Source organism: Pelodiscus sinensis, chromosome W (assembly GCF_052426305.1).
Source record: "Pelodiscus sinensis isolate ZL-2025 chromosome W, ASM5242630v1, whole genome shotgun sequence".
Lineage (NCBI taxonomy): Eukaryota > Metazoa > Chordata > Testudines > Trionychidae > Pelodiscus > Pelodiscus sinensis.
In genome coordinates this window covers 5,084,131-5,099,452 of record NC_143084.1, presented here as the reverse complement: position 1 = coordinate 5,099,452, position 15,322 = coordinate 5,084,131, and the positions used below count along the sequence as shown (strand labels likewise).

The window sequence follows — 15,322 nt, the reverse complement described above, 5'->3', positions numbered from 1 at the left end:
CACGGGCGCCAAAAGGGCCCTGCCTCGGGCTCCTTCCACTCCCCGCTGGCTTGCCCCGGTAGCGGAGCACGGCTGGGGTCACTCACCACGTCGAAGTCGCCGGGCAGTCCCAAGGCGAGCCGCCAACTGCCGAGCCTGTTTTTCCTCGTCGCCCAGGGGGGTCGGGGTTTTGGGGCTCTTGGACGCCAGGGCGTCTGCCGCTGCACTCCCCCCCCCCCCAGGCCGGGTCGTCCCCGGCCTTTGTGGTCACTGGGGGATGACGTCTGGGCGGTGGGCCCCGCCCCCGCGGCGTCCCTACCCCCGCGGCGGCCCCGACGTGCTCCCGTGCCCTGCGTTGGAGCGTCAGCCGAGGCGGCAGAGCCGGCCGCTTCCCCGCCGCGCGCGTTCTGCCCCACCTCCCGCTCCTGGTCCCTGTCAGTGCGGCCGGGCGTCCGAACTCCGGTGCCGCCGCGCCGGTGTGCTCGCCGGCCGCGGCGGCCGCTTTTCCGGCTAAGGGGGGGGGGTTCTCCCCCGGCCACCAGTGCGGACCCCGCCGGGTCCGTCACAGACTTTTTTCAAGGACTGGTGAAGACGGTGCGGCAACGCCCCCCCTTGCCAACCCTCTTAAGGGGGAGGGTGTGTGACAGGGTGAAGCAGCCCCGCACTGAACTCCCAGGGTTCAGCCAGGGATACCTGGCTGCAGAGGCCCTGTCCCCACAGCCCTACCGAGCATGCCCAGGCTGCAGCTCAGCTATAAAAGCCTGAGGAGAGGCTCAGTCTAGGCTGGCGGCTGGAGGGGAAGGACATAGGAAGGGAGCTGCTGACCAGCATCAGCCCGCGACTCCAGGAGAAGCCAGCGAAGACGCCGGGGCCAGTTGGGACGTCTCCGCGGTCGTCCACAGAGGAGAAGTCGCCCCCGGGAATGTGGATGACCTCACGAGTACGTGAGAAGAGACCCTGTCTGACAAGGTAGGAAGTGGCCCAGGGAGGGTGCAGGAGCAGCCTCTCCTGCCCCGGGAACCTTGGCGCGTTTTCGTGGGATTCCCCCACCGAGGGAGTGGCGGGCCGTCCTGCCGCTCACAGGGCCCTTGGCAGGGACCCGGTGGAGTAGGGTGGGCCCGGGTCCCCCTACCAGGGGTGCAGCCTCAACCCATCAGTGACCTGCCGTCACAGCCCCTGCAGCTCCATCATAAAAGGCTGATCAGTGACGGTGCGTGGGGACTTGTGTCAGTGAGCCCTACCTTAAAGGGCCAACTGGTGGCTGTGCCTAGAGACTTGGGCCAGTGGGCCCTGTGTTAAAGAGACAGTCACTAACTTTGCACAAAGACTCCGACCGGTTGGCTGCCGGGCCCTGCCTTAAAGGGGCCACCCTGGTGACGTTGCGGAGAGGCTCGGGCCGGTGGGCCCTGTGTCAACATGACTTTCTATAGGGACTCGGGGTCCTATCCCTGCCCTCCAAGAGTGGCCAAAAAGGCAGCCCCGTGACACAAGGGTACGGAGGGAGTTGGCAAATGTCATTGCAGAGCCTTTGGCCATTATCTTTGAAAACATGTGGAGATCAGGAGAGATCCCGGATGACTGGAAAAAGGCAAATGTATCGCCTATCTTTAAAAAAGGGAAGAAGGACAATCCAGGGAACTATAGACGTGTCAGCCTTACCTCAGTCCCCAGAAAAATCATGGAGGGGATCCTCAAGGAATCCATTTTGAAGCACTTGGAAGAGGGGAAAGTTATCAGGAATAGTCAACATGGATTCACGAAGGGCAAGTCATGCCTGACCAATCTGATTAGCTTCTATGATGAGGTAACTGGTGGCTCTGTGGACATGGGGAAGTCAGTGGATGTGGTATACCTTGACTTTAGCAAAGCTTTAGATACGGTCTCCCACAATATTCTTGCCAGCAAGTTAAGGAAGTATGGATTGGAAAAATGGACTGTAAGGTGGATAGAAAGCTGGCTAGAATGTTGGGCCCAATGGGTAGTGATCAATGGCTCAATGTCATGTTGGCGATCGGTTTCAAGTGGAGTGCCCAAAGGATGGGTTCTAGGGCCAGTTTTGTTCAACATCTTTATTAATTACGTGGCTGAGGGGATGGATTGCACCCTCAGCAAGTTTGCGGATGACACAAAGCTAGGGGGAGTGATAGATATGTTGGAGGGCAAGGATAAGGTCCAGAGTGACCTAGACAGATCAAAGGATTGGGCCAAAGAAATCTGATGAGGTTCAACAAGGACATGTGTAGAGTCCTGCACTTGGGACGGAAGAAGCCCAAGCATTGTTACAGGCTGGGGACTGAATGGCTAAGTAGCAGGTCAGCATAAGAGGACCTGGGGATTACAGTAGATGAGAAGGTGGATATGAGTCAACAGTGTGCCCTTGCAACCTAATATTCCATTCGCTTTCTTGGCTACATTAGGCTAGGAGCATTGCCAGCAGATCTAGAGAAGTGATTATTCCCCTTTATTCAGCTCTGGTGAGGCCACATCTGGAGTATTGCATCCAGTTCTGGGCCCCTGTGACAGGGTCCCACCCCCCACACTAGCACCCCACATTCACCTTTAGAGCCCTTAATTCTGCCAATCTGATCAATTCTTGACCGTGGGTATGCACTGATGGTTTTTCGGACACTGATATGTTTCTTTTCACCCTGCATTCTTCCCCTTCTCTCTTGACCATCTGGCTCTAACAATGACCTTCACACTGTATCTCATTCATACAAACAGTCTTTCACAAAATCCTTCAAAAGTAAACAGTACTGTTTTATATTAAGAAAAATCAAAATCAAAACAATTCACATCGAAGGCCTGGGCCTTCAATATTTCTAATCTCATTAACATAGTCACAATATGAGATCCTGTCTCTTTACTTAGTAAACTTTAGAACAAGGAAATATGGGAGATATATACTTAACGGATTTGACTTACTACAATATTAAATATGATTGACATATATATATATATATATATATATATATCACCTTACATTACTAAACCTAAAATACAAATATAAAAAAGAATAAAACTTTCAATCCTAACACCGTGGAGGGCTGAGAGTGAGGGCGGCGTGAGGACGGTGAGCGAGGGCGGCAAGAGAGAGGCAAGCGAGGGCCCCGTGGAGAGCTGAGAGCAAGGGCAGCGTGAGCTCTGTGAGTGCATCGTGAGGGAGGTGAGTGAGGGTGGCATCAGGGCGGTGAGCAAGGGCGGCGAGCGAGGGCTGAGAGAGCTGCGTGAGGGTGGTGAGCAAGGGCGGCACTAGGGCAGCATCAGGGCAGTGACCGAGGGCTGCGTCAGGGCAGAGTGAGGGCTGCAAGTGAGGGCAGTGTCAGGGCTGTGAGCGAGGGAACTGTGAAGGGCAGTCAGCGAGGGTGGCGAGTGCATCGTGAGGGTGGCGAGCGAGGGCCGTGAGCGAGGGCCGCGTGGCGGGTTGAGAGTGAGGGCCGCGTGAGCTCTGTGAGTGCATTGTGAGGGCAGTGAGCGAGGGCGGCATTGTCGGGGACTCGAACCCGGATGGCCTCCGTTCGTTGTCTGACCACAAAGAGACAGGCAACACCAGCAAGATCCAATCACAAGCTCTTTATTGAATAGTGCGCATTACAATAGAGAGCAGCCCATCTCCCAAGTGAACCAGCCACGATTTCAGTAACAAGTAAGATTATATAGACAGTTCCGTCACGTCATAAAACATTTGCCCAAGCATCTCAGCCCCCCTTAATTAGTTAGAAGCTTCTAGTGTTAATGCATATACTTCATGGCCTTAAGCAATTCATAATGCGTCAACAGCTTTCTTATCAGCCCAGAAGGCAAGTACCAAACAACAAGGAGACAGGGAGTTAAAACAAACAGAGGGCAGAGACAGTTCGTTAAGATCAGGGTGAGAACAGAAACAGGGAGTTACCTTATCAGTTCTCAAACTAGCTGTTCCCATCACAACCGGTATAGGAATGCAGCCTTTCACTTATTTTACTTCTGCAACTCAAGCAAGTATGTAGGAAGCGCCCCTTGCTTGAACCATGTCTCTAGTTCTGCTCAGGGACTACCCAGAAACCTTTGTTAACCTCTTTCCTTGATCTGTCTTAACATAACTGCACTAGGCCCAATTCTCTAGGGCCTAACAGTGTCAAGGCAGCGAGCGAGGGCAGCGCGTGAGGGCGCCGTGGAGGGCTGAGCGCGAGAGCAGCATGAGTGCTGTGAGTGCATCGTGAGGGCGGTGAGCAAGGGCGGCGTCCGGGAGGAAGTCTGCTTCCTCAGTGGCCACAAAAAACCTGGTCACTGAAAACAGCTTCCATGTCTGGAGGTGTTCCTGGTAGAATTCCGGCACCTCTGAGAGGTCTCGCGGAAGACCCGTCAGATGGATGAAAAAGAGCTGCCAGTCATATCAGAGCCCTCAGAGGTGGCGGAGGAAGGTGTGTGCCAAAAGGCTCCACGCCAGACCACCTGCCCTATACAGGAGTCTCTGCAGAGCCTGGAGGCGGAAGGTCCAGACCTAGCTGTACACGCAGACCAGGCCCTGGCCCCCCTCCTCCAGGGGAAGACACAGGACCCCTGCAGAGACCCAGTGCATTCCTAGCCAGAAGAACTCCAGGGGTATGCCTCTGGAGTGTGGCCAGAACCTCCGAGGCCAGGCTCAGGGTGTTGAGACAGTGCCAGAGCATGGACAGGACTAGTTGGTTCAGCACTATGGCCCTCCCACACAGGGAGAGACACTGGAGCAGTCCTGTCCATCTCTGCAGCCACTCACCCACCCTGGCCTCCAAACCTTACCAGTTCTCCGGCGGAGAAGAATGCATCGTGGATACAAAGACACCCAGATAGAGCAGAGGACCCGCGCTCCACCTGATGGCCTGAAGCGTGGGTGGGAGGGAGCCTGCCTGCCACCCGGCCTGTACCACCAGTCCAGAGATCTTGACCCAGTTGACCCACGCGTAGGAGACCGTTGAGTAGACGGCTTGGCAGGCCTCCACCCATGACAGGTCACCTGGGTCCTGGACCACGAGGAGCACATAATCGGTGTACGCCAACGGGACCAGCCGCAGCTCCGGCTCTCGGAGCACCAACCCCGTCAACCTCTTGCGAAGGAGACGGAGGAAGGGCTCGCTGGCCAGAGTATACAGCTGGCCTGACACTGAACAGCTTTGACGTACTCCCTGCCCGAAGCTGACCGGTGCCGTCAGGGTCCAGTTGAGCCTGACCAAACACTCCACGAAGGCGTAGAGCACCCGGAGAAAACCCACAAAACGGGGCTCAAAGCCGAAGGCCTGCAGAGGGCCCAGGAGATAATTGTGATCCATCCTGTCGAACATCTTCTCCTGGTCCACCGACAGGAGGGCGAACAACAGACCTTTCCTACACCTGAGCTCTAAGAGATCCTGGACCAAGTACAAATTATAAAAAATGCTATGGCCCAGGACGGTGTAGGTCTGGTCGGGATGGATTACGTCCGCCAGCACGGACCGCAGCCACAGCGAGATGGCTTTCACTACGACCCTGTAGTCCGTGCTGAGGAGCGAGACGGGATGCCAGTTCCGAAGTTCATGGAGGTCCCCCTTCTTTGGCAGCAAGGCGAGCACTGCTCGCCTGCACGACAGAGGGAGGACCCCACTCTCCAAGGACATGGCCCAGACAGTGACGAAGTCTGGGCCGAGGACGTTCCAGAACACGCGGTAGAACTCCATGGTCAGCCCATCCATGCCCGGGGTTTTGTTGGTGGGCATGACACGGAGGGCTTCCTAGACCTCGGCCAGAGTGAGAGGCAGTTCTAGCCACTCTCGGTTGCCTGCGCTGATCGTCGGGAGTTCACTCCAGAGCACCCTGCAGGCATCGGCTTTGGTCAGATCCGCGGAGAACAAAGTAGCGTAGAAGGCCCTGGCCCTTGCACGCATCTCTTCCGGATCTGTGATGGGGGGGGGGGGGTGCTGTAATCTGCCAAAAAGCATGTAGAAGCTGTAGAAACCATTTCATACTTAGCTAGAAGCCATCTTGTATAACAGAAACCATTTCAGCTTTTCTCTTTGGCACGTAGACCAGAGTGAACTTTGTCACCCCGTGAGAAGAGGTCTACAGAATGGGCTATTGGAATGTGTTAATTGGGCTGGTTGGGACAGGAGATGTACTCCCTCGTACCTGTCACCATCTTGCTGATAAGACTTTGTTTTTCCAAGTTTAATTGATGATTTCTGTAATTGGATGCCCTGACGTCAGACTGTTTGGTTAAGGGTATAAAGATACTAGAATTGATTGTATTAGCAGCCTTACTGGGCCCGGCTCTCCTGGGACCATGTTTGGCTCACTTGGCTTTACTGATCAATAAAGCTGTCTGTTTAGCCACGTAAACTGAGTGAGGCTTTTGCTTCGACAAGCAGGTGATGTACTTTTTGGCCCCCCTTTTCTTCTCCAGAGTATAGAAGAAGCGGGAGCCGCGCTCCATCTCCTGAAGGAGATGGATGCAGGATTGAACAAAGGCACCCCAGGCCCGATGATTCTCGAGGGCCCGGAGTTCCTCCTGCTTCTCCCGGTACACCTCGCGGAGGGGTGGATCCTCGGATTCAGATGCCAGGTGCCCCTCAAGCTTCAAAACCTCCCATTCCAACTGCTCTATCACCGCATCCCTCTGTCGGCTGGTGTTCTGCCCATGAATCTGAGAATACGGAAAGATCGTCCGGATAGGCCAGTGCAAATTCCCCAAATCCAGCTAGTAGATCAGCCACAAGCCTTTGGAAGGTTGCAGGTGCATTGTGCAGCCCGAAAGGATGAACATTAAACTCATACAGCCCTGCATGTGTAATGAGGCTGACTTTTCCTTGGCTGCTTCCTCCAGAGATACCTGCCAGTAACCCTTGGTTAAGTCTAGGGAGGAGATGAACTGGGCATGCCCCATTTTCTCCAATAGCTCATCTGTGCATGGTGTGGAAGAAAACATTGTCCTCACTCTGAGTTTGTAAGCAACAAGTAGCCAGAGGCAGTTTTATTACGAGCTGCAGCAAGGGAAAAACTGGTTCGGACAGGGGGGAAGCCCCCCCCCCCGAGGCAGATCTTCGAATACAAGCAATTATGAAGCAGTTTATATACTGTCTATTAGATATAATAACAATAACAATTAGTCTCCTTCCCATTACAAACACCAATGGCTAACAGTTATTTAGTTCCACCCAGATGCTCCTTATCTCAAGGTCCCTGCCAGAGTCAGCATTCTATCCTTATCTCCGTATGGAGGCGAGAGGCGAAGGCAGCGTCTAATTACAGATCTCGCGTTGTCAGGCCACAGACTTAGCCTGACTCTTGCTCTCTTGTTAACAAGACCAAGATGGCTGCACACAAATTCCCTTATTCCCTTTTCCTGCCTCCACAATGGCATTGGGTAGTTGTCTCTTTTTTCTTTCTTTCTGTCCATTTTTGTGGTCTTCCTTTCTTTTCTTTGTCCCTTTTATCCATTTTTCTGTTCTTTCTTTCTTTCCATTTGTGTTCTTTCTTTCTTTCCCTTCCTTCCATTTGTGTTCTTTTTTCCCCCCTCTTTCTGCCCTTTTTCTGTTCTTTCTTTCGCTGTAATTTATGTCCAGTTTTGTTTTTTCTTTCTTTCCTTCTTTCTGTCCATTTTGGTGTTCTATCTTTCTTTCTCACTGTCCATTTTTGTGTTCATTCTGTCTTTTTTCTCTTTCTTTCTTTGTCCTTTTTGTCCATTTTTCTGTTCTCTTTCCTTCTTTCTGTCCACTGTTTGTTTGTTCGGGTACGTCTACACTACAATGTTAATTCGAACTAACTTAGTTCTAATTAGTTAATTCGAACTAAGCTAATTCGAACTAACGGATGCAGACTAAAAAACTAGCTCGAATTAGCGTTTTGCTAATTCGAACTAGCATGTCCACATTAAGTGGACCCTGAACCGGGCTTAAGGATGGCCGGAAGCAGTGCTGGCAGGGCATCAGAGGAGGACTTAGAGCGTGGAGATGCTGCCTCAGGCTAGCCCAGGACTGCGCTTAAAGGGACCCGACCCCCACCCCAGATACACAGTTCTCAGGGGTGCCCTGCTTGCAAAGCAGTCCTGGCTTGGAGTGCCCGGACGACCCACACTGGGCACATCACACCACTCGGCCATCAGCCCGGCTGCACTTGCCGCAGGCTGCCATCTGGGGAGAGGGGGAAATTGGGGGGCTGCAGGAGAGCTTCCACCCCCAGAAGCCTGCAGAGCCAGCCCAGTCCTCCCCATCGGGGGCTCGTGCCCCATTCCTCCCTCACCTCCTTCCACTTACCCTTCCCTAGCCCCTCTTCTTGATGTACAAAATAAAGATAACGTGTGGACAAAACTAGAAACTCTCTTTATTTAACAAAACTCGGGGAAACTGGGAAAAGGAGGTGGGAGAGGGGAAGAGAGAGGGTGGGAGAGGGGAGGGGGAAAACTGGGAGGAGGGAGCTGAAAGGGGGAAGCAAGGGAAAGGAGGGGGTGGGGAAACTGAAGGATTAGGGGTGGGGGTCTCGCCGGACCAACCGCCTCCCAGCACGGCGAGGGAGGGGGCCTCGGCGTCCCCGGGGGGATGGGGTGGAGGGTGCGGAGGTTGAGGTGGGGGGTGTGGACATTGAGGAAGAGGTTGTGGGGGTTGAGGAGGGAGAGGTGGGAGGGGGGGCAGGAGTGGGAGGAGGGACAGCAGTTGGGGGGCCAGCAGGCGCAGGACCAGCACGGGGCACCATGCTCTGCAGCAGGAGCTGCAGGTTGGTGCTCAGCCCTCGGAGCTCAGCCAGCAGCTCGTGGCGGACCTGCAGGTCTTCCCGCATCCAGGCCTGTAGTGTGCGGTGCACGGCTCTCAGGGCCCCCAGGTGCTGGTCCCGGTACTCCTGCTCTGTGCTGGCGGTCCGGAGCAGGCCGCGGGTGCGGGAGCATGTCCCGGGCGGGGTGGTGCGCCCTGCACGAGCAGCTGGTGCAGCTGGTAGAGAAAGAAGAGAAGTGGTCAGTTCTCCCTGGGGACGCAGAGGATGATGCCCAGCCCCCTCCCCCACCCCGCAACGTGAGGGTGACCATGTCCTGCACCGTCACAGCCGCTGTGCTTGTACAGAGGCCATGGTCAGGATGTCTGGCTCTCCCCGGGACTGGGAGCTGCCCCAAGACCGCACCCATGTCCCTGTGCCATGTATAGTGTGGCCGGGGCGGCAGGGGGGAGGGGGAGATGTCCCCTGCCTCCGTGTAGAGGGGATATGTGAAGGGAAAAGCATCCTGCTGGGTCCTGCCCCGGGGTCGGGAGCATGTCACGTCTCTTTGCACAAGCATGTGCCTATTGGGCAATGGCCCCTGGGTGTCACGCAGCTGGAGCCACCTGCCCAAGGGTGGCATGGCATGTGCCCACACGTGCACAGGTGTCTGCGTGATCCGTGGAAGGCATGGCCCACGCGCGCAGTCTCTGGTCTCCCTCCCCCCTCCCCCCCCCGAACTACTTAATTCAAACTACTTCCCCGGTACGGTCTCCCTGGACGACCCTGCTGGAACAGCTGGCAGTGGCCCCTCCGGTGTGCCCAGGTCAGGGCCCTCTGGTCCCGGCTCGCTGTCCCCCGGGCTGGCACGGACCGCCCTGCCCCCCAAGAGTTGGTGGAGGGCAGCGAAGTAGGGGCAGGTGGCAGCCCCTGCAGCGGCGCCGCCCCTTGTGGCCCTGGCGTATCCCTGCCGCAGCTGCTTGAACTTAATTCGCACCTGCTCTTGCGTGCGCCTGTGTCCCTTGCGGGCCATGGCGGCTGCTATGCGGCCATAGACAGCCGCGTTCCTCCTCCTAGTGCGGAGATCTTGGAGATTGGGGGCCTGCCCCCAAACCTCAATGAGGTCCATGACCTCCACACTAGTCCAGGGGGCCGTGCGCCGTCTACGGCCCCTGGGTGCTCGGGGACTGGGCAGGGGACGGCTCGCTGCCACTGGCTGCCTGGCTCATGGTGGGGCCACTGGCTCAGGGGCAGAGACTGCTGGCAGGGCTGTCTGACTCCAGTGCCGTCTGGCCAGAGTCTACCCCTTTAAGGGCCCGGGGCTGGGGGAGAGGAGAAGAGTTTTCCTGGTTGTGCCCAGAGAGGCCACCAGGGGGAACCTGGGGAGGGCTAGCCTCCCACTAGTTCGAATTAAGGGTCTACACAGCCCTTAATTCGAACTAGTAAGTTCGAACTAGGCTTAATCCTCGTAAAATGAGGTTTACCTAGTTCGAACTAAGCGCTCTGTTAGTTCGAATTAAGTTCGAACTAACGGAGCCCTAGTGTAGCGCCTAGGAAAGTTAGTTCGAACTAACGTCTGTTAGTTCGAACTAACTTTGTAGTGTAGACATACCCTTCTTTCTTTGTCCATTTTTGTGTTCTTTTTCTTTCTCTGTCTTTCGTGCTTTCTTTACATTTTTCTGATCTCTTTCATTCTGTCGATTGTTTCTGTTGTTCATTCTTTCTGTCCATTTTTGTGTTCCTTTCTTTCTCGTTTTCCATTTGTGTTTTTTTTGTCCTTTTCATCCAGTTTTCTTTTCTTGCTTGCTTTCTTCCATTGTTTCTGTTCGTTTTCTTTCTTTACATTTGTGTTTTCTTTCTTGTCCATTTTTGTGTTCTTTCCTTCTTTCTCGCTGTCCATCCTTTCTTTCTGTCCATGTTTGTGTTCTGTCGTTTTTTTTTCTTTCTTTGTCCTTTTTGTTCTTTCTTTCTGTCTGTCCACTGTTTCTATTCTTTCTTTCTTGCTTGCTTTCTTTGGACACACAGGAAGCGATGAGCTGGTGCGGCAGGCACATGCCAGGGGGTGGCCTATCACTTACCAACAAGCTAGGGATCTGGTACAAGCTTGAACCCTCTGTGCTGGATTCAGGAAACATAACAGAAGGACAATGGTTTGCCAGGCTAAGAGGTGGGAAAGTACTATGGGCAACTTGGCAAGTAGATTATATTGGTCCCCTATACCCCAGTAAACAAGGGTGGAAGTATGTTTTAACTGGGAGTGGAAATTGTTCTTAAAATGTGAGCCATTGTCAGACTGGATTTCCTGGGGTGTTGGGACAAGGGCTATTAAGTGGTTTAGTCCCATGATCGTAGACAACCCTGTTGCCCATCGGGTTGGGTAAGCAAAAGCAATTCCTGAAACAAACTGGTAAATGAGTGGGCCCTCTGCAACGGAGTCCGATGGACCTTTCACCTCCTGTACCGACCTCAGTCTAATGGCATGGTCGAACGCTGGAATGAACTGTTGAAAGCCCACTTGAGGCCCACAGATGGCAAATGGGGAAACAGATTAGATACTGTGGTGCAAAGATTAAACGATCGGCAGACCCCTACAGGCAGTCTGATTGTGGCGGGGTAGCCCCACCACCCCCGGAAACCGCCGCAGGCCCGCGGCAACCCGGGTGCGGAGCTGGAGCCGTACCAGGGCAGGAAGCCCCGGCTGAGCCAGGACGGGCGATAGCGGCACCCGGACCTGGACGCGGGGACTCCGGGGGGGCGGGCACCCATTCGGGACGGCGCCGGGGGTGACGTCACCAGCGCGCCCCGGGGGCAGGACGCAGGCCGATGACGTGGGGCAGCCCGTCATTCCCCCGCGCCCAGCGGGGAATTTAAAAATGGACTCCGGGCCAGGAAAAGGGGAAGGCCTGGGGAAGGGAGGAGCGGCCCCGGCGGAGGCGGATGGAACCAGGTACTGGCGGCCCTGGGTGCAGTTTAACCCGCGGCCGTACCGATGGAAGGTCCTGGAATTAGCCCACGAACACCCGTGGTCTGGGCATTTAGGGACGGAAAAGACTCAACAGAAGGTATTACAGCGGTTTTACTGGCCCGGGGTATACCAAGAAATTAAAAGCTTCTGCACCTCCTGCCCACAGTGCCAGAAGACGTCCATGAGTCGAACACCCCCGGCCCCGTAGGTCCCTCTCCCCGGGGATCGGGACCCCATTCGATCGGGTCGCATTGGACCTGGTGGGGCCCCTTGATATATCAGGGTGGGGGCATAGCTACATCTTAGTTGTCGTGGACTATGCCACGCGCTGGCCGGAGGCGATTCCCTTGAAGAAAGCAGAGGCACTGGTAAAACTGTTCTCGTGGGTCGGGTTACCCAAAGAATTATTAACAGATCAAGGGACGAACCTAACGTCCAAGGTGATGACAGATTTATATAAGGTTTTGCAGATCAGAAAACTTCGGACATCAGTGTACCACCCTCAAATGGACAGATTAGTGGAACGTTTTAATCGCACCCTAAAGGGGATGTTGCGGAAGTTCGCACAGGACGACCCTCGCGAATGGGACAAGTTACTCCCGGCCCTGATGTTTGCTGTGTGGGAAGTACCCCAGGCGTCCCTGGGATACTCCCCATTCGAATTACTATACAGACGGCGACCTCAAGGAATTCTGGACCTCGTGAGAGAAGGGTGGGAAGCCACCACTTCCACCACCCTAGGGACCGCCCAGTACGTGAGTAAGCTAAAGAAAACCCTGCACGAATTGGCGGGGTGGGCTCAAGGGAACCTGAAAAGAGCACAGGAAGGGCAGAAGGAGAAGCGGACAGGGGACTGCAGACAGGGGAGTTGAAGAGGGAGAGCAAAGCGACCCCACCGCCGAAGAGGCTACCCGGTGAGAGTACAAGCTGTGGTGTGAGTGTGTGTGTGTGCCTGACTGTTTGAATTTTACAGTTTGAAGTGGTGTGAATTGAGTCTGATTCCAGGTGAGTGCTAGCAGTTTCAGTTTCAGCTTCTGTGGCAGTTGGGACTGAGAGCCTGCCATTGTTCCCTTGATTGCCTCTGATTAGCCTCAGGCTCAGCCTTCCCCTGTGTGACTCAGAAGGGGGCAGGCCTGACCTAGGCAAGCAGGCTTTAAAAAGCCAGAGCAGTGCGACCAGGGGAGCGAAGCGGACAGGGGACTGCAGACAGGGGAGTTGAAGAGGGAGAGCAAAGCGACCCCACCGCCGAAGAGGCTACCCGGTGAGAGTACAAGCTGTGGTGTGAGTGTGTGTGTGTGCCTGACTGTTTGAATTTTACAGTTTGAAGTGGTGTGAATTGAGTCTGATTCCAGGTGAGTGCTAGCAGTTTCAGTTTCAGCTTCTGTGGCAGTTGGGACTGAGAGCCTGCCATTGTTCCCTTGATTGCCTCTGATTAGCCTCAGGCTCAGCCTTCCCCTGTGTGACTCAGAAGGGGGCAGGCCTGACCTAGGCAAGCAGGCTTTAAAAAGCCAGAGCAGTGCGACCAGGGGAGCGAAGCGGACAGGGGACTGCAGACAGGGGAGTTGAAGAGGGAGAGCAAAGCGACCCCACCGCCGAAGAGGCTACCCGGTGAGAGTACAAGCTGTGGTGTGAGTGTGTGTGTGTGCCTGACTGTTTGAATTTTACAGTTTGAAGTGGTGTGAATTGAGTCTGATTCCAGGTGAGTGCTAGCAGTTTCAGTTTCAGCTTCTGTGGCAGTTGGGACTGAGAGCCTGCCATTGTTCCCTTGATTGCCTCTGATTAGCCTCAGGCTCAGCCTTCCCCTGTGTGACTCAGAAGGGGGCAGGCCTGACCTAGGCAAGCAGGCTTTAAAAAGCCAGAGCAGTGCGACCAGGGGAGCGAAGCGGACAGGGGACTGCAGACAGGGGAGTTGAAGAGGGAGAGCAAAGCGACCCCACCGCCGAAGAGGCTACCCGGTGAGAGTACAAGCTGTGGTGTGAGTGTGTGTGTGTGTGCCTGACTGTTTGAATTTTACAGTTTGAAGTGGTGTGAATTGAGTCTGATTCCAGGTGAGTGCTAGCAGTTTCAGTTTCAGCTTCTGTGGCAGTTGGGACTGAGAGCCTGCCATTGTTCCCTTGATTGCCTCTGATTAGCCTCAGGCTCAGCCTTCCCCTGTGTGACTCAGAAGGGGGCAGGCCTGACCTAGGCAAGCAGGCTTTAAAAAGCCAGAGCAGTGCGACCAGGGGAGCGAAGCGGACAGGGGACTGCAGACAGGGGAGTTGAAGAGGGAGAGCAAAGCGACCCCACCGCCGAAGAGGCTACCCGGTGAGAGTACAAGCTGTGGTGTGAGTGTGTGTGTGTGCCTGACTGTTTGAATTTTACAGTTTGAAGTGGTGTGAATTGAGTCTGATTCCAGGTGAGTGCTAGCAGTTTCAGTTTCAGCTTCTGTGGCAGTTGGGACTGAGAGCCTGCCATTGTTCCCTTGATTGCCTCTGATTAGCCTCAGGCTCAGCCTTCCCCTGTGTGACTCAGAAGGGGGCAGGCCTGACCTAGGCAAGCAGGCTTTAAAAAGCCAGAGCAGTGCGACCAGGGGAGCGAAGCGGACAGGGGACTGCAGACAGGGGAGTTGAAGAGGGAGAGCAAAGCGACCCCACCGCCGAAGAGGCTACCCGGTGAGAGTACAAGCTGTGGTGTGAGTGTGTGTGTGTGCCTGACTGTTTGAATTTTACAGTTTGAAGTGGTGTGAATTGAGTCTGATTCCAGGTGAGTGCTAGCAGTTTCAGTTTCAGCTTCTGTGGCAGTTGGGACTGAGAGCCTGCCATTGTTCCCTTGATTGCCTCTGATTAGCCTCAGGCTCAGCCTTCCCCTGTGTGACTCAGAAGGGGGCAGGCCTGACCTAGGCAAGCAGGCTTTAAAAAGCCAGAGCAGTGCGACCAGGGGAGCGAAGCGGACAGGGGACTGCAGACAGGGGAGTTGAAGAGGGAGAGCAAAGCGACCCCACCGCCGAAGAGGCTACCCGGTGAGAGTACAAGCTGTGGTGTGAGTGTGTGTGTGTGTGCCTGACTGTTTGAATTTTACAGTTTGAAGTGGTGTGAATTGAGTCTGATTCCAGGTGAGTGCTAGCAGTTTCAGTTTCAGCTTCTGTGGCAGTTGGGACTGAGAGCCTGCCATTGTTCCCTTGATTGCCTCTGATTAGCCTCAGGCTCAGCCTTCCCCTGTGTGACTCAGAAGGGGGCAGGCCTGACCTAGGCAAGCAGGCTTTAAAAAGCCAGAGCAGTGCGACCAGGGGAGCGAAGCGGACAGGGGACTGCAGACAGGGGAGTTGAAGAGGGAGAGCAAAGCGACCCCACCGCCGAAGAGGCTACCCGGTGAGAGTACAAGCTGTGGTGTGAGTGTGTGTGTGTGCCTGACTGTTTGAATTTTACAGTTTGAAGTGGTGTGAATTGAGTCTGATTCCAGGTGAGTGCTAGCAGTTTCAGTTTCAGCTTCTGTGGCAGTTGGGACTGAGAGCCTGCCATTGTTCCCTTGATTGCCTCTGATTAGCCTCAGGCTCAGCCTTCCCCTGTGTGACTCAGAAGGGGGCAGGCCTGACCTAGGCAAGCAGGCTTTAAAAAGCCAGAGCAGTGCGACCAGGGGAGCGAAGCGGACAGGGGACTGCAGACAGGGGAGTTGAAGAGGGAGAGCAAAGCGACCCCACCGCCGAAGAGGCTACCCGGTGAGAGTACA

At 55.0% G+C, this 15,322-nt stretch overlaps 1 pseudogene across 1 annotated transcript in view; it reads left to right on the top strand.

The window, feature by feature from the left end:
- The first annotated feature begins 315 nt into the window (after positions 1-315).
- The window catches only part of LOC142823926 (endogenous retroviral envelope protein HEMO-like), a 28,252-nt pseudogene continuing 13,245 nt past the window's right edge, over positions 316-15,322 (top strand). Inside the window, exon 1 of the transcript XR_016348245.1 lies at positions 316-948. The product of XR_016348245.1 is annotated as an endogenous retroviral envelope protein HEMO-like (transcript). The remainder of the gene's footprint in view (positions 949-15,322) is intronic.